This window comes from Catharus ustulatus, chromosome 1 (genome assembly GCF_009819885.2).
Source record: "Catharus ustulatus isolate bCatUst1 chromosome 1, bCatUst1.pri.v2, whole genome shotgun sequence".
NCBI lineage: Eukaryota > Metazoa > Chordata > Aves > Passeriformes > Turdidae > Catharus > Catharus ustulatus.
In genome coordinates this window covers 33150161-33169375 of record NC_046221.1, presented here as the reverse complement: position 1 = coordinate 33169375, position 19215 = coordinate 33150161, and the positions used below count along the sequence as shown (strand labels likewise).

Sequence of the window (19215 nt, the reverse complement as noted above, 5' to 3'; positions counted from 1 at the left end):
AGAATACCAAAGGAGCACAGCAAAGATGGTGAAAGCCTTGAGGAGAAGCCATGCAAGGAGTAGCTGTCACTTGGTCTGTTCAGGCTGGAGAAGAGGAGACTGAGGGGAGACCTCACTGCAGTTACAACTTCCTCATGAGGGGAAGAGGAGGGGCAAGCACTGATCTCAGCTCTGTGCTGACCAGCAACAAGGAATGGCTGAACTTGTGTCAGGGCAGGTTTAGGTTGGGTATCAGGAAAAGGTTCTTCACCCAGAGGGTGTTTGGGCACTGGAACTGCTCCCCAGGGAAGTGTTCACAGCACCAGCCTGGCAGAGCCCAAGAAGCATTTGGACAATACTCATGGGCACATGGTGTGATTCTTGGGAATGATGCTGTGCAGGGCAGGAGTTGGACTCAGTGTACCCTCCAACTCAGCTGATTCTGTGATTCTATTTCTGGCACTTCTGTTGTTCAAGATGCAGCAAATGTATCATCTTTTTTTTTTTTTTTCTCCTGGATTATTGTGAGGCAAAGTGTGCCTCTGAATTTGTCAGGGACTGGTACATCAAAGCACAGCTCTGGTAGCAAGTATTCCTAGTTTCAGACCTCTTAGGTAAAGACAGTAACACACATATGAAAAAAAGCAAACCTGGGCCCTTTAGTTAAAAATGTGGGGAGAGGAGGTGACCCAGGCAGTCTTAAGTGGTTGGCTGCAATAGTATGCCAAGCTCTCAGGAAAATTTTGAATGAAAGGCAAATAGAGGTTGGGAGGTTGATAAAATGAAACATGACTTTGCAATGTTGGATTGTGTCAGCCCAACACACTCATTCAGAAACTATTTCCTACACAAAGGAAACATGTTCCCTTCCTGGGAATTTCAATTAAGCCTTTTCATGGAGTCTTGTGGGATGCAGTGAGGAGGAAGCTGAGAGAAACAGGGATTAGGTGTGCATGGAACTGGCTAAAAGGGAGAGAGCACTGCTGGGTGTTAACAAACATGGTGAGGAAGGAATTCATGAGCTGGGTGCTGTAATGGCAGCAAGAATGCTGTATGGAAATAACTGTGGAAGGAAGGGTGCTGGTGTCTATGGCAGATGTGCTGCTAAGGTGATCTTAGAGCAGTCTGGTGAGGTATATCCAGCAGAAAAGGGAGAGTCTTATTGCTCTAAGTCAAAGATATTTGTGAGATTTCACTCCAGTTACATATGCTTCTGATTGCTCCATGTCAAACACAGAGCAATGAACTTTCAAACATGAACTTTAACTGGAGGGTGCCTGCAGTGGTCAGAGGGATGGAGGGCTTTGTGCTGGAAGGGAAGTGGGAAGTGGATACTGTGCTTAGTCTAGTGAAAGAAAGGCTCAGAGGGGACCAAGACTGCTTCTTATTGGCAGTATAAGTACCAAGAGGATGCCAACAAACTGATGGCACTAATCTAGCCTTGAATAGAAATGTGTCCTTCAAGAAGGAAAGTGCTTCCTAACCATGGAACAAATTTTCTAACCAGAAAAGTGTTTTACAGTGGGACTGGTCAAGCACTGCCAGCAGTGCCCAGAGGCTGCTGAATCTCCATCCTCAGAGGTGTGTGAAACTTGACTGGGTATGTCAATGACCTACCTGAATGACCCCATGCTCCATTGGAACAGAAAAGCTCTCAGATACCTTCCACACCACATGAGTAAAAAGCAAAAGGCCCTAATATAGGTTCCACAAGATTCAAAGTTTTTTTACTGAAGAACAGAGAGTGGCCAAGTAATGAAAAAAAGAGGTGATGAGAACCGAAAAAAAATCTGATTTTTCAACAAAAAAGAGTGCAGCTGAGGCAGAATTCAGGTATGGAAAATGAGTGGGTGGAAAAGCAGAATTATGATATAGGAAAAGAGTGGAGGGAAAAGGAAATAATCAAAGGAGAATTAAAGGGACAGAAGGAGGTTGGGAGATGCCCAAATCTACTAAAGAGTTCTGAAAAATTGTATTTCCTTGGTAGGTTCAATAGTTCAGCCTCTCCTAAATAATTTAGAAATTGAAATGAAGTGGGGAAGCAAATTGGCCTGGCCTTTATTTTTGCATTGTGGAAGTGTAGAGCTTGCAAAAGCTGGGGCTGTAGCCTAGACAGAGTTAGCAACAACATTTGACTCGGCTCTCTCTCCTTAACTCATCTTCCCCAGAAATGCTATATAAGCTGGTAGGACCATGTCTAGGAGAAAGAGGCAATTGTTTCTTCAGGCCCATCCTTCTCTTGGACCAGCAGGAAAAATACATGTCTTCTTTGTAACTCAGTTTTCTACCAGTGTCGTTCCACTGAAATAAATTCAGGCAATTTGGCTTTTAGTCCATTAAACAAATCATTAACACAGAAACACATGTGCAAGGACTGTTTTGATACTTTTCTGAACTAAATGGCAATATTGTCATTGGAGGTCCAGGAAATTTTTTTAATTACTGTTTTTTTAACCTTGAAGTAGCAGCCAAAAAACAAACATACAAGGGGAAACAAGTAATTTAAAAGATATTTTCATGTGCAAGGCTATCTTATTCACTGCATTGTTTTGTATCTGAAAGGACAAATTTCTTATTCTTTTGGTAATTGGATTGAGCCACAACTGTTTTTTCTAACGGTAAAGAGGTACTAAGGCTCAGCTTACCCTAAACTCTGGACCCAAAATATAAGTATAAACCTTCATTGAGTCATGATGCAATTCTCCTTGTACAGGCAAGCAAGTCTTGGCTTCTGTGAGGTGCAGGACAACTGTACATGCAAGATATATATGTTTCATAGCTTTTCTCTGATTTTACATTGTTTCAGCCTGCTTTGGGAGCTCTGCATGCATCACCTGTGTGTACAGATCATGTACAGCAGCTGCTTGCTGAGGTGGCAGATGCCCTGCTCTCCCAGCACAGCCCTGGGCAGGGACAATGTCTGAGAATTGAAACAAAAACCTCCCAGGGGAAAAAAAGGACATTTCTAATTGTTTGGAAGTTTCCTGTATTCATTGCCCAGAGGCAGACAACAGTGGATGGGCAGGTTCTCCCCAGTGACTCAAGGATTGCATCGCTCATTTGCTGAAGGAAGATGTGTCACTCTGGGGAAAGCATCACGTCATTCTGGGGAAAACATCACCCACTTTTGAATGTATTGCCTGGCACCCAAGGATGTGACCACAGAGGAATGTGATGGCTTGGTAAGAGAGGTCAAGTGAAAACTGAAACATGTCTGTGCTTGTATGGAGGAGGGATTCCCTGAGTTTCTTTCACTTCTCTTATACTCAAGTTTCTCTTTTCCATTATAGTCAAAAAGGACTAACTGTCTCAAAAACAGTAACCTTAATCAGCTGCAGATAAGTGCCTCTGACAATGTCTTTATATTACACGTTTGCTGTCAGGTTACACTGTCTTTCTCACCACAGCTATAGTGAGTAGGATTGATACTCTGAATGACTGAAAATTTGCTCTGCACCCTCTTCTGAACGCTCTGGTTTGTGAGAATCACCTCTTGAATACATCCTTGCTACTATGCCTTCTAATATCTCCTTTCAGCTTTAGGAGCACTCAGTCACTCAGTTCTTTGGATCTATCTCCTGCAGTGTGGTTTCTGTGCCTATCTTCCATTTCAGATCCCGAAGACTTTCCCTTACCTGATCCACCTTTTCTGGTGGACAATCTGACTGTGGCTTGTCTGTCTCAGTGGAGATGTCACTTGAAGGCAGTGCTACTGCAGCATGCCCAAAAAACGATGAAAGGAATGCTGCACTATCTCCAGGATGCCCAGGAGTTCTCTGCAGAAGCTTGAATCCAGTGCTGTACCAGTGCCTTGTGAAGACCAATGCCACCTCAGGAGGTAAGGGTCATGGCTGGAGCACTATGGAGAAGAAGAGTGAGGGTGGTGTTTGGTTTGAACTTAGTGTGTATGGAGGCAGCAAAGGCTGGGGTGTGACTGAGGAGCTGTTTGGAAGTGAAGCCACAGGGACAGGGAGAGGTTTTGTTCAAGAACTATATGAAGAATCAGCAACCTCAGGTGGGCTGCACGGTGGATGGATCTCAGGGACCTCAGACACATGGCAGGAAGGGACAGTTTCTGCAGATGGCAGTTGTATTCCTGATGTTCACTCGCTGTAGGGAGAGGCCAGTAGTGCTCAGGAGAAGGAGAGATTTAAATACTGAGGGAAAGAAAATGTATGAAATCAATGGTGGGCTGTATCTCTACTGGTGAAGATGCTGGAGGCTGCCAGAGAGTGTCTCTGGACAAAGACACTCACACCTCTGTGTTACCAGAATATACATGTCCTTACTTCAGGCTAAGACAAATATCACTCTCCAAACCAGTTTTTAGGCATCGTTTGGGGGTTAAGACCAATTCCTGACCACTCCTAAGAGGCAGTTTTTGAGGACCCAATCTAGTTTGGAAGATGAGATACTTTAATAATGGGAATATGAGCCTCAGTGCCTGAGAATAATTTTAGTCACAATTCAAGAAAATTCAAGAAAAGTTGAAGCATCAGATATTTAGCGAAGTCTCTGAAATTAGAGCAAGAAAATCTTGGCCAAACTGCCTAACAAATAGGAAATTCTGGGTATGAAGTTCTTACAAGCTGGGGGCAGAGTGGTTGGAAAGTGGCCCAGCAGAAAAGGACCTCAGGGTGCTGGTTGACAGAAACTGATCAAGAGCCAGGTGGCCAAGGCAGCCAAGAAGGCCAATGGCATCCTGGCCTGTATCAGCAACAAAGTGGCCAGCAGGACCAGGGCAGGGATTGTCTCCCTGTACACAGCACTGGTGAGGCCACACCTCGAGTGCTGTGTTCTGTTCTGAGCCCTTCAACTCAGGAAGGACATTGGAGTGCTGGAGCTTGTCCAGAAAAGCAGGTGAAGGGTCTGGAACCCATGTCCTATGAGGAGAAGCTGAGGGAGCTGGGATTGTTTAGCCTGGAGAAAAGGAAACTCAGGGGAGACCTTATTGCTCTCTACAAGTGGCCTCTTCTCCCCAGCAACCAGTGGCAGGAGAGGAAACAGTCTTAAACTGCACCGGGGGAGGTTTAGGTTGGAAAATAGGAAGAATTTCTTCACAGAAGGAGTGATTGGGCATTGGAGCGGGCTGCTCAGGGAGGTGGTGGAACAATCATCCCTGAATGTACTTAAGGAAAGACTGGATGTGGCACTCAGTGCCCTGGTCTAGTTGACATGGTGGTGTTTGGTCATAGACTGAACTTTATGATCTCAAATGTCTTTTCCAACTAAATTGATTCTGTGATTCTCTAATTCTATTGAGCCAATCTACTGCACTGAGCGTTGACTTCTTTGGATCCTACCTTGTAATTACCCGGAGCCAGATCTCTATTTGCCTCCTTTGCCATGCACTGCCATGGCCTTCCTTTGTTGTTCTGACCAGTTGTGCCAAATACAGCTGGTACTCAGAACTTTCAAAGAGCCCAGTGCAGAAAGGACCCCTAGCCCAGGCACACCACTGGAATACACAGCCTGTGTTTGGAACAGTGCTGGAACCTGCCCTTCCCGTGCACCCCAGCAGAGACACGCTTACATCACCCCAAGTGCCAGATGAATCAATCCTCCATTGTGTCATCTCATGCTTCTGTTGTGTTGCCTCATGCTTATATTGGAGAAATTAAAGTCTTTATTGGCATTGTTGGTAAAACACCAGTGGTCTCTGGCAGGCTGGTCCTTCCTTTCTCCTTGGAAGGGGGGCATTTCTCAGGGGAAGTACGTAGTGTCGTCCATGAGGGATGCAGGACACTCTTCCTGCACAAGAAGGCAGGGGCCAGTGTAGATCTTGGAACTTGGCTGCACAGGGCCTTTTCAGGACTCTCCAGTCTGAGATGGCACGGAGTGAAGAAGTTCCTTACCAAAATCCCCTTGTAAAAGGGGGCATTGCCAACACTGAGCATGCCATTGCCAGATGTGAAAGATTGAATGAGTGCTACAGCTGCTGGGTCAGATTTTGCTGCTTTGGTTTCTGGTTGACAGGTGTTATAATAGAAGCACCAGACACTTCAAGGTAGTTACCTGGGTTGGAAGCATAGGCCTAAAACTTCTGCTTCAGTTAGTCTTTGTTCAAGACAGCAATTAAATACACACAGTAGGTGAAGTATATGCCTAGAATTCATTGAAATTGTACCTATGCTTTAAATGTTTTCTTGGTACTGCTTAATCCAGTCTGCATTTCATATATTACCTTATGAAATCCTTTTCTCTGTATTAAGCTAGAATTACTGCCCTGTAATATAAGGACCAAACTTTACACCTGAATGTCTAAAAATATCAAATTAGCTATTACAAACCTGAGTTATACAACTTGGCTTTGCACTGCTGCTGCATGCAGTGAAGGAGCAGCAGAATAAAAAAAAAAAAAGAAAAATTATTAGGAGATATGTTTGCCCTCCAGCTGGACTGTGTTCTGTAAAAGCGATAATCTGCGTCAAAGTGATCTAAACAGAGCAGCCAGCAAAGGAAATTAAAACTGTCATTCTTTGACACAGGACACTGCTTGATAAGAATGCAGGGCAGCTGTAAGCCACATAATGCTGCATTTTTCATGGCATCCTTTATACAGACTTCACAACAATGTTACCAGCCTATGGTTCTTGTCTGGCAATTAATGATTTGTACTGGTAACTCTTTGTTTACCATTTAAAAATGTATTCTTCATATTTTGTTGAAAAACAAACAGGGTAAGCTTTGTAAGATTTGTAACTGCTTTTAGAATGTGAATTTGTTTCTAAGTCTTCTGACAAAAGAAAACACAGTTTCCAGGCCTAAATCTTAAAAAAGCAAAAAACGGACACAGACTTAGTATTTTTTTACATTCATGGTTTAAGAGAACAGATTTTGCGTATTATGTATATATATACATGCTTATTATGTATACACATACACACACACACATATGTAAAATATAAGTTAATACAAATTTGAAAAAATACATTTAAAACAAAGATAAAGCTCTGTCAAACAATTCAGTCAAACCCAATTCTCATTTTGACCTTTCTGCTTACGTAATTTTAAAAAATAAGATCTTGGCATGTGGAGAACTGAAAACTTTCCCATTTTAAACTGCTTTATCTTTCATCCATTTTCAGTCATTTCAGGCAAGTTTACTGGAACCATTTCCTGGGATTTCTTGGAGTTGCGAAAACACATCCCTCTGCCCCTCACTCCACACAAAAGACCCACTTTAGGCCCTGCACTCAATGCACTTACCTTGGAAAATAATTTCATCGCCTTCTCCTTTGGACTTGAAGGAATTCTGGACATTCAGGAACTACCTTGCAAGTTAGATGCATATATTTTGCTTTACTGGGGTATATTTAGCTGTTATTTAAACTCCTGTCTATGAACACAAGGCTTGACAATTGCTTCTTTATTATAATTATCAGTAGTATTGCTATTAGTGAAAGCCCAGTCCACTTTAAAAACTCCAAAGAGGTTATGGCTTTAATAACACATGTTGGAACCCTCAATAAAGTTGTGGAACCTCATGGGGCTCTAAACTGAGTTGGACTGCAAATAATGCTTGCCCTCAGTGTGTTTGTAGTCATTTTCCTGAAGATAAATTGCCTAAGGAGGAAAACACAAGCCAGTTAAAACTGCTGGTTTATTTCAGAAAAAAAATTGCAGGGAACATTACTGTCAAGGCAAAGTTAAACACCCTGTCAAGCATGTGTAAGGACCTCAGGTCCCACGTCAACTGAGGAAATATCTTTGCTGGCGTTAGTCTAGTACAGCTAGGTTTTGTTCTGTAAAATGCCAAATGTTTCTCTTCCCTTTCTGCCATTCACAGTACTAATACATAGTAAGGATAAAGAAAGTTATATAACATTTAAGAATTGAAAATATCTCAAGAAAATATAATCCTTCTTGGATGCATTCAGAGTCTTTGTCTGAGGAAGTCTGGGATTCTCCATTCAGTAATGCTCCTGGAGTGTTTGAGAATTAGTAAACTAGTAGGGAGAGATTTTCAAAAGCACAAATTACAGCCAAGTGGCCATCTGCCATGGTTTTTACAGCTCAACTTGACTGGATATCTGAAGACAAAGCGCTTCCTTTGCTCTTCTCCATGCTGACGCTCAGGCTGATGTGGTGGCTCTGGAAGTAACCATGGTCTCCTTGGAGCATTCTCCTTGGCACAGTCTCACAAACCTCACAGATGAGGAGGTGAAACTCTTGCCCAGGAGTGTGGGTGACCTGCGCTCAGGGCAAGACCAGGAGCTGACTGGGAGCCTAAACTCACCAGTGTCCTTTTGACATCAGAGCATTATGACCTGCTGCTTTGCTGTTGTACCCTTTTGCTAGTGTCCTCCCCAAGCCGGACCACAAACCTCATTCTACAGGGATTGCTGTCAGGCTTAGGAAAGACCTCAAAGATTTGACCTTCACATCAAATTGTGAAATAAAAGGCTAGACCTACTCAGCACAAGTCATCTACACTCACCTCCATGTCACCTTCAGAGAAGACTCAGTTGCCTTGTCAGTTTTCTCTTCCCATCTGGCATATTTTTCTGGGTTTATGATTAGCCACTTCCATCAGCAAGCCTGTGAGATATATGATATGCACCAGCCTCGGGTGACAGAGAGGAACTACACAGGGATAGGAATTTCAAAGTACCTATCAAACAGAAGTCTGTATAGAGTTGTTCAGGGCTTTTTTTTTTCTTTGGTATTTTATTGCAGTTCATTTTGAAGTTTTGAGGAACAATATTGTACCTTTGGACCAGAGCAAAGGAATGGCAGTGCAAGTAAGTCAGTAGACTGGTAAATAGTCTATTAAATTTTTCTTAGACTGAATTTTTATGTGTGTTCAACTAACAGTAAGCCCCCAACAAAGAGAAACACATGAGGTATGTGAGGTATGGATTTCAGAGGAAACAGTTTCCAGATCTGGTTTGTGCGCTGCTGCTGGAGAAGAGGGAAAAAAACCAGGGGAAGAAGATGAATAGGGATTAAGCAATGTGGTACTGGAAGGATTACTGACATACTTTTCTGTTTTAACACAGATCTTTCCTTAACACATGGTAAGCTGGGACCTGTGTTGTAACCCCCCCACTGGAGAGGGGTTTTCAGATGGTTTCAGGGGGTTACTTTTCAGAGCAGACTCGTAAGAGAAGCTACGTGCATCTTTGAGCTTGCGTGCACAGCCATCCCCAGGAGAGACATCAGTGAAGTCATGGTGGTCCTTGCATGACCTCTGGCAGTCTCAGCTGGAAAATGTGTTGCTCAGGCAGATTAGACACCAGGGCCTGAGCCAGCTGCCTGACTTAGCTACATCTGTGAGTGTGCATGCCTGGAGCTTGCAAAGCTGAATTTAACTCAGGCCTCTAGTTTCATCTGTAGGGACTGCTGACGCTTCCACAGACAGTTTCTTGGCTCATCATTTGTGAGTGGCCCAACATCAGCAGGGTGTTCTAAGATGTCACCAAGGGTTTGTCAGCAGAATTTTCAGGACAAAAACCCACCAGCATTGCCTGTTTTAATACCAGAGTGCTGAGCAATGAGGCTTGAAAGAGAAATACAACACCTGTACACCATGAGTGATGAAAATGACATTGCAGATCTCATCTTGAGTTTCATGGACTTGCAGTAAATCCATTAATGTATCCAGTAAATAGGAGACCTTACATTGTTTGCATATTGCACTATTTGAAATTCATGACAGCATCATTTTGTCTTCACCAAGTTCTACCTTTTGATGCTGTCTGTCACACAAAGGGTCCAGAAGCATCTTGCAATTAGCCAGGTCTCTGCTGTGACTAGGTCATGTAATCACAGGTGCCTCAATGCCACTGTGTGTTACCTTTCCCTTTTCTGTTATTTAATTATATTTAGGTTTTATTGAAGCTCTTTATTTTACTTAGTTTCCCTTTCCTATTTACCTGCTGCATACTGTCTGCATTTTAGGTATAAAATCAGGGTAGGGAGGTGGAAGTTCTGGGGAGTTATGTAACTTCCCAGTGAGTTGGAGATGTGACATTTGCTTCTGGTTGGGGTCTTCAGACTGCTGTGCAGCATCAAACAGTGGAAAAAACACTGTAGGTTCATCTGAAGGGTTTGGCAAAATAAGCATTTTGTAAAATGTGCGCAGGACAGGCTAAAATTCTGAAAAACTCCTTTAACTCATGTTATGAGTTGGTACTCAGGTACCTTCATTGCTTCGCAGCACCACTTAAGGGAATCACATGGGACAGAACATTTGGATGGCATCGTATTCTCACAATGTCTTTCTTGGGGATGTATCTTATTCCTATCTTTTTTTTTTACTCCATGAAGTGGAATGTCAAATTAAACAATCATCTTGGAAACACACTCCATTGCTCTGGCACCCTTGCTCTATGTCTCTGAAAATGTAGCATGATTTATTAAAGGGTATATCCTCTTTTTGGAGAGATCTTCCCCTATAAACACTTCATAATACAAGGCTGTCATGGCAGAATTTCTTCCTCTCATTTTTTTTTTCCAGTGGAAAAGCTGGTGATCCAGGTCTGTGTTACCACGAATTTAAACTATAGTGTCTGTTAGAGGGCTCATCTGTGGTTCACAGTCCTATTTCACTTAGCACCATGCCATAGGAGCTCCCGTAAACAGATCAGTAAAAAGCACTTCACCAAAAGGGCAGCAATGTCACCTGTACTTCCGCTTCCCCTGTGCAATCAAAATCCAGCCCAGCTACACAAGGAGACATGAGGCATCTCTGTAAAAGCAATCACTGTGTACCTAGATGCTCAGATTCCTACATGGAGGCGGGAAGGAAGGATGAGGCAGCAGCCCAAAGGCCAGATTTTCCTGACTCACTGCTCTGTTCCGGCTGTGTCCTCCAGCTGCTTCCACGCAAGTAACGTTTTCTGCTGAGTCACAGCATGACAAGGCATTTTCCCCTCCTGATTAACACCTTCCCCAAGAGCAAATCTGCTTCTGATTTCTGCTCTCTCCTGCCTTGAGGAAAGTGCCTGGGTCACGGCAAAAGCAGATCTTTCTCCTTTTTATATCACTTCCCCCTTTTTTCTGGCTACTTCTCGCACTTCACTTTATCTCTGGAGTGTGGGAATAATAACAGCTGCTTTAGGGAATTGCCACTTATCCCATTTACTGTCCATCTTATTAACCAACCTCTGCCAGAGAATGTCTGTAAATGCTTTTTATGGGGATTTTCTTTGGCACAAATTTCTGTGGCAGCTCAGCACTTGTAATACTCCTGCTGCCTTTGCAGCTCTTACTGTATGTTGCAACAACTTGCACAGCCAGTTTCCACACTGTCACTGGCTAAATCATTCTTGGCATCAGTGGATAAGCTTTCCAGAACCTACAACCCAGCCCTGACTAAGCCAGGACAGGAATCTGTGTCCGGGGCAGTGTTTTCTCACTCAGGTGTTTTGAAACATTTTGGATTCGACTTTTCTGGGCTGACCTCACTTGGGCCACCAAGGAGCACCCTGACCTCCCAATTCACAGAGCTGGAGGCACCTGTTTTCAGCAACAACAAACGGTGTGTCCTAAAGCAGGTTGGGTCCAAAAGTAAACTGTGAGGTTCAAATCCTGCTTTTGGTAAACCAGGTGCTGATGTGGGTCAGGGATTTATTGTTCTATTTATCACGTGTTTCAGAGACCAAAATGTCAGGTTTTAATACTTTTTTTGGATAAGATTCTGTGGAAAGCCCATCCAATGAAATCTGTGAGCTCTCCTGAAATAATATAGCTAAAGCCTCAGAACATCAGTATTTAAGAGTCACAAAAAGGCACCACAGCTTGGCCAAACATTTCAGACTGGAAGCCTGTGTTTGTGGAAGGTGCAATTTCTGACAGTGGAGAAAGAAGGCAAAGTTGCTTTCAGTTAGAGACTTGTAGCAAGGGCTTGATTAAAACTTTTAACAGTGCACAGCAGTACAAGTAGGAAACCATAGGGAAAAGTTTTAGTATGCTAGTTGGAGAGTTGTCACGATTGAACTGTATTTGAAACATATTCCCTAATTCCCTTTGTACAGAGCTGGTGTCACAATAGTCCTTTTGTCATATCCCCCTGCTCTCTGCATATGGTCAGCCCTGACACTAGGAACAGCTGTCACAACACTGCTACCAACAGAAGGTTAAGATGAATGGGTATCTGGATGTGAGCTGAATCTACTGTATCTGAGGTCTGCAGTAAGGTTAGCAGGACAGGAAAGTGGGTGAAATGTGAATGAAATTCAGCAATTTTGAAATTTCCAAATACCCTAAGTATGACCAGAAGAAGAAATAGATAGGATTTTTTTTCCCACTTTAGTCTACTTTGCCAAACCTTGTATGTCAGAGAATCAGAGAAATGTAGAATCATTTAGGTTAGAAAAGACCTTTAAAACCATCAAGTCCAAGGGTTAACCCAGCAGCCAAGTCCACCACTAAACCATGTCCCCAAGTGCCACATCCTACATCTACTTGTCTTTTAAATACCTCCAGGTGTGGTGACTCAGCCACTTCCCTGTGAAACCTGTTCCAATGCCTCACAACCTTTTCGGTGAAGAAATATTTCCTAATGTCCAATCTAAACCTCCCCCAGTGCAACTTGAGGCTATATCCTTTTTTTTTTGTTACCTGGGGGAAGAGACCAGCACCTATCTCATTTCAACCTCCTTTCAGGCAGTTGCAGAATCAGTAAGGTCTCCCTGAGTCTCTGAGTGTCCAGGCTAAACAGCACCAGCTCCCTCAGTCACTCCTTGTAAGACTTGTGCTCCAGACCCTTCCCCAGCTCTGTTGCCCTTCTCTGGACCCTCTCCAGCACCTCAATGTCTTTCTTGTACGAAGGAGCCCAAAACTGAACATAGGATTTTGAGGTGTGGCCTCACCAGTGCCCAGTACAGAGGGACAATCCCTTCCCTGGTCCTGCTGGCCACACTACTGCTGACACAAGCCAAGCTGCCACTGCCCTTGGCCACCTGGGCACATGCTGGTTCTTGGTGCTGACAACCAGCACCACTTAGGTCTTTTTCCCCAGGGCAACTTTCCAGCCACTCTGCCCCCAGTCTGCAGCACTGCCTGGGGTTGCTGTGACCCAAGTGCAGGACTCAGTATTTCACCTTGTTACATGTCACAGCCTTGGCCCATCCATCCAGCCTGTCCTGATCCCCCCACAGAGGGATCCCTCTGCTACCCTCCTGCAGATCAACACTCCTGCCCAACCTGGTGTCTGGGTGCACTCAATCCCCTCATCCAGACCATTGATAAAGATGTTGAACAGGGCTTGTCCCTGATCCCTGAGGAACCACTTGTGATTGGCCACCCAATAAAGAAGCGTCGACTTCAAAGCAATGAACCAAAGTAAGGTGTCACAGGAAGAGGTGTGTTACATGAGCAGAAGTTCCCCAGGCAGCCTTGTATTTCAGCAAGATATCCTGCTGCTGCTGCTGCGGAGGCTTGCACAGTTCTGCTGAAAGTGCTGCTGCTGCTTTCACATCCTATTAGATTTCAGGAAACTTTGCTCGGCCTCCCTGAAAGTGATTGACGTGCTTTCAATTTCATCACTTTGCATATGCTTTTTTCTGTTTCAGAGGAAAAAGTGAATTGGAATGTCTGTCCCTTGACCAGAAACCAGAAGTACCCACTGAGAATGAAACAGAAAAAAATAAAAAGGCTTGCAGCTGGCTAAAATGCTGAAGGCTCTCATTGTATTTCCAGGGAAGTCAGTAAAGAGAAAAAAGGGAATATTATCTCCTTAAATCACTTCCCAATTTCCTAATCTCTGTGATCTGATTTTCCACAGGCTGAAGATGACTCACCAAATAACTCACCCAAAGGTGTTCAGTGCCTCTTGAGCGCTGTGGCTGGAGAATATAACATCAAGCCTGCTAAAGGGAAAACTCCAAGGGAATGCAGCAGTGCGTGCTCCCAGACCGAGGGCAAGAGCCATTGCTCACAGTTTTCCAGGATTGTGCAGAGTCCTCTTCCTTTTTCTGTGAAGGAGACATGATGAACTTCCCTGGTTGAGGAAACAGTGATGCCTGTCTGACTGTGGCTGCTAGCTGTAGGGATATTACAATAATTAATCAAACTGGCAATCTCCAATGGGTTATCTACAGGTGGTCCCTTCATCGTACAGGCAGGGAATTGAAAATGCAAGCTCTTTTGTCCAAAGACACAAAGTGAATTAGTATCAAAGCCCACATGAAAATTCTTGAGGCCAAATGCTAATTTCAAATGCCCACATTACCAGTAAGATGTATCATCAAAAATATTTAACTGATATTTTGTAGGCATATGTCTTTATTGATAATTCAAACTATGTGACAATTTAAATTCCTGTGTCTGATGTTAGAATTGAAGGTAAGAAAACCTTATGTTTAATCATAAAATGCAATGACCAATGATCCTGAAGGGGAATTCACTACCTGTTTTCTAGAGATGGCATTACAATGACCAGGGTTTCTTAAAGGAATAGCTATACCCTTGATGAATCTGCTGAATGCAAATATGCAGATTTTTCTGTGGTAGCATAGGCTAAAAAAGACCCCAGACATCTCTAATCAGAAAATCAGCTGAGCACATTGCAATTACATAGCAGGCTTTTCTCAGCATCACCCAGAGCAGGACTCATTAAAATTGGAGTCTTTACAAAAACACTCTTAATGTTCACAGCACTCTGTTACAATTGACCAAATGGTGTTTGGAGTTCAAACACATGAGAACTGTGATAGATGCTTTGTCACAGCACTAAATATTATGCTCCGTTCTCCCAGCTTAGGGGTTTTCTACAAGCCAGCCTCATTCCTTATAGTTTTTAAAAGATCTTGAGCTTTGTGAATTTTCTCTGGTAACATAGAGTACCTCCAACTAGTGGGATTTTAATAGGCTTCCAAGTATTGCAGGCTAGAATAAAAGTGTAGATGGCACTCTCTGAAAGAAGTTATACAAATTACAATTGGAAAATATTCAGCCTGTGTTGCATTTCACAAGCACCATCACATTCCCCTCTATAGCTGTGCATTCAGAAGACTATCACTGCAAGTCTAATCTTTCTTCTACTTTGGTTATGGTTATTTTTGCTGCAATGTGACAGGGTTACAGACACCATGCAAAACTGGACAAAACCCTACAAGGGTTTTGGTTTTGCCTGGAAGAACGTGGAGCATGGCTGTTCTCCATGAGTGTGGGTGATTGCTTCATCCCAGAATCACTTCCAGTTTCCCTTTCCAGCTTATCTGATTAGCATGTACCACACAATGTAACCACAGCTTTTTAGGTTGGTTTTGGGGCTTTGGGCCTTTCAGCTAGGAAAGTTTTTTATTTCTTCATGTTTTTCCCAAAGCTCTCATCTTTCCTAATTTCCTTGTACATGCAGGAGTTCTGAGTTTTAGCACTTACTGACTGTTGTGGTTTCACTCCAGCCAGCAGCCAAGCCCCAAGCAGCAGCTCTCTCATTCCCCCACCATTGGGATCAGGGAGAGAATCAGAAGTGCAAAACCCAGAAAACTCATGGGTTGAGATAAAGATAGTTTAATAGGGAAAGGAAAAGCTGTGCACACAAGCAAAGCAAAACAAGGAATTAATTCACTGCTGCCCATGGGCAGGCAGGCTGGTGTTCAGCCATCCCCAGGGAAGCAGTGCCCCATCGCATCCAACGGTTACTTGGGAAGACAAACATCAGCACCCCAAATTGCTCCTTCTTCCCCCCACTTTACATACAGAGCATGATGTCCCATGGTCTGGAATATCCCTTTGGACAGCTGGAGTCACCTGTCCTGGCTGTGTCTCCCCCAGCCTCTCATGCACTCTCTGTCCCCTCACCAGCATTACAGTACAAAAAGCAGAAAAGGCCTTGGCTCTCCACAAGTTCTGTTCAGCAATAACCAAAACACCTCTAAATTATCAACCCTGTGTTCAGCACAAACCCAAAACACAGCTCCACATCAGCCATTGTGAAGAAAATTAACTCTACCCCAGCTTAAATTGGCCTTGTGTCACACCGCTGATCTCTGTTGCTGAAGAACTAACATTTCTGTCCTTGATGGATAATTCTTACTAAGAAAACCTTCTTCAAGGTTTAAGTGAAAAATTAATTTACTAAAGCATATTCTAAGGAGGTAATGGAAGATGTTTGTACCCCATCACTGGAAACGGATGCAAAACTCCTCCAGTTCTCAAGGAAACTCACCAAGAGTTTTGACAGCTCTGCATACACCAGCAGGAGAAATTTCTGAGTGAAACTGGCCTGGCTCACTTCCATCTGTTTGGCTGTTGATGCTGTTGCTGCATTTCCTTGGAATCAGTGTGATGACAGCACTGCAGCTTCCCAGCTGAAAGAAAGGACCTAGCCACTAAAACTTTTATAAATATTTAACTTAATATCAGTTCAAAGGAAAAACAAATTGCATGCAACAACATCCCTTCTGAATCAGGATGCACTTTTGCTGCGGTGGTCCAAAACCTGTGTACCTTTGCCATGTCTCCCTATTTGACTACTTTTTTTGGTGGTGGTGGGGGCTGTGTCTCAGTGGCCCTAGGATGGTAACTTTAAACAGTAACCAACCTTCATGAATCAAACTGTTGTATTAGATTCATTATGTCAAAGAACACAACTCATGCAATCTGGATTTCAGTTTTGAAAATTTCGTGGCACCTCATTCAGTGAATCCTACCCCTCAGAAACCCTGCTTTCAATAACCTCCTGAATTATACTGGAGTCACCCTTCTAGGAAAGACATTTGCCTTTCGAAATGGTGCCTTTGACTGCTTTTCTGGAAATGATGGTGGAGCAGAAGCATTATATTCCTGTGTCACTGGATTCCTAAACAAGCAAGTCTTTCCACTTCTGAATGTGTTATGGTGTATCTCAAGAATAGATGAAACTCAGGTATTTCTACTTACGGCAGCAGTACATTGAGGGTAGATGGCTAGTTTGGCACACAAAAGGTAGATGGGTAGTGAGCAGTTAGGAAATGAATAAGTTTCTCCATCAGAGTTTTAGTGGAACGAGTCATGGACCAAGGTAGCACAGGCCCTGCAAAGGCTACCATGTGTTCCTGGTGTCCTTATCCCACGTAAGTTCTAGCTACAAAAACGAGAAAATGCTCCTTAACAATGTTCCGTGGTTACCTTATTCCCTTTTTTTTTTTTTTCTGGTGCACTTTTTTCCAGCCTTCTTTTTCTTGTATTCCGGAATCAAATTACAACAAATAATCTCCCTTTGTTTGCCAAAGGTTTACAGGGCCAGTGGATTCTTGGAACTTTCTGACCGACTGCATTTCTCTGGGCTGTGCCCTAAAGGGCAATACAGACAGCAGGGGGATATGTGTGTGTGAATCACAGAATCAATGAGGTTGGACAAGACTTCTGAGGTCACTGAATTCAGCCTATGACACCACTGTGCCAACCAGACCATGGGACTGAGTGCCACATCCAGTCTTTCCTTAAACCCCTCCAGGGATGGTGGCTCCATCACCTCCCTGAGCAGCCCACTCCAGGCTGATCTCACCTGGCTACAGCCTCCTTTCAGGCAGTGAAGAGAGCAATAAGGTCTCCCTTGAGTTTCCTTTCCTCCAGGCTAAACGACCCCAGCTCCCTCAGTCACTTCCCATAAGACATCCTCCAGACCCTTCACCAGTGTTGTTGCTGTCCCTGGACTTTGGATTTAACTTGTGACTGGGCTGAATAATCCAGTTATAGTCTGACTCTGCATTTATTCTCTCTCATACTGCCCCAACCATTGATGTAACAGTGGCATCACGTTGTGTGTGGAGCTGCCTGTTGTTCCACCGTGACTCATGTGCTCACACTGTTCTGCTTGGGCCACACTGGCAATGTCAGGCTGTGAAGTCAGAACTATTTCCCAGGACCAGCTTAATTCTCTTCTAGATCTGTTTGTACTATCTGCTGGAAGCATGACTCATCCATTCCTTTGGCAAAAGCCCACCAAACTCCACAGCTTTTAGAAAACAGATAATTGAAAAATGTCTCCTCTTTAGAAGGAGAAAATCCAAAACCCATCTACATCTCATGAGTGATATTCTTGCCAAACTATTCCATTACTACGAGATAAAATAGTACAAGGATCACTCTTGGGCTGACTCTTGAAAAAATAATGACATTATCATAAAGCATATTTGCAACATAGAATACAATATTAGTCAGCTTTAAGCATGCTGCCTGTTCTGAATGGGGAGTTCAGCACTTTTTAGAGGGAAATGAGGGGGCTGAGAACCTACATGTTCACATCCTAATCTGTGGGTTAGTCAGGAGAGGATCAGACATACTCTCTTTGACCTCTACTAAGCAAGGGTAAAAACCTGCCGCTCTTTGTCTTGGAGGCTGTGGGAATGGAAGTTACTAGAAACTGAAGGTGGTAGCAAAAGGGTTCCACCAGGATTTTGGCAGTAAATATAATGAGTGAGGTAATTGCATGTAGTAACTTTCTTGAGCATCTTCTGGCTATAGGTTAATGGTAGAATGAGATTCAGTAGAAAGTGTAAAATTTCCCTAGAAATCTGTGGAGCTAGTTGGGCACTTATCCTAAACTCAGTATTGCAATGATTAGTTCAAAAACTTAGGTATAGCAGGATACAGCTATCTAAAATATCAAACTTGTTGCAGTTAAGGTTCAGACCCTTGCCCAACATCCTATGTTTTAAAAAGTGCTACTAGAACAGAACGTCAGTCTGTTCTATAGTCTTTCCATCAGGCAGGGGATGGAGGTGCACAGGACAACTTCTCCTTCGCTGGGATTTGCAGTCAGTCTTTGCTACTAACAGTATTTTGTATGGACTTCCAAGAACAAAATGAAGGAGTAGGAAATGCTGAAGACTGAACTGTCTGTGGAAGATTGCCATGCAGCGGGGCTGCCAAGACCTGCAGCCATCTTCATGTACAGCCTCCACAGATTTAACTTATTCCTCTGCTACAGAGCTGGGCAAATGGTTCTTGTTTAGCAGCTCAGTTTCCTTTCCCCACAGAATGTGTATTTTCTCCAGAATGTCTTGCTGGTGCAACATCTCCTGGGAAGGCGGGAGAATTTTCTGGAGGGCAGCCACGAGGTACTCCCACGACTGGACTCTGCAAAGCTTCTGGCCTGAGAGAACGGCACAAGGAGCTGGGGGAGGTGGTGGTGGTGGGGCTGGGATGGGAGGGGAGGCTGCAAAAGGCAGCAACAGAAGAAATTCTTGGGGTTGCAGACCCAGTCTGGGGAAACACTAAAGCATCTGCAAGGTGCTGAGTGTTTTAGCTATACTATGGTTGTATTACGCAGCCTTTTAGGATCATCTAGAGTACAGGGAA

At 43.6% G+C, this 19215-nt stretch overlaps 1 long non-coding RNA gene across 1 annotated transcript; it reads left to right on the top strand.

Annotated features, from left to right (window-relative positions):
- The first annotated feature begins 496 nt into the window (after positions 1-496).
- LOC117007836 lies at positions 497-14567 on the top strand. The gene is made up of 2 exons (XR_004420218.1): positions 497-3817; positions 13500-14567. It is a non-coding gene; the product is annotated as an uncharacterized LOC117007836 (long non-coding RNA).
- Positions 14568-19215: the final 4648 nt, after the last annotated feature.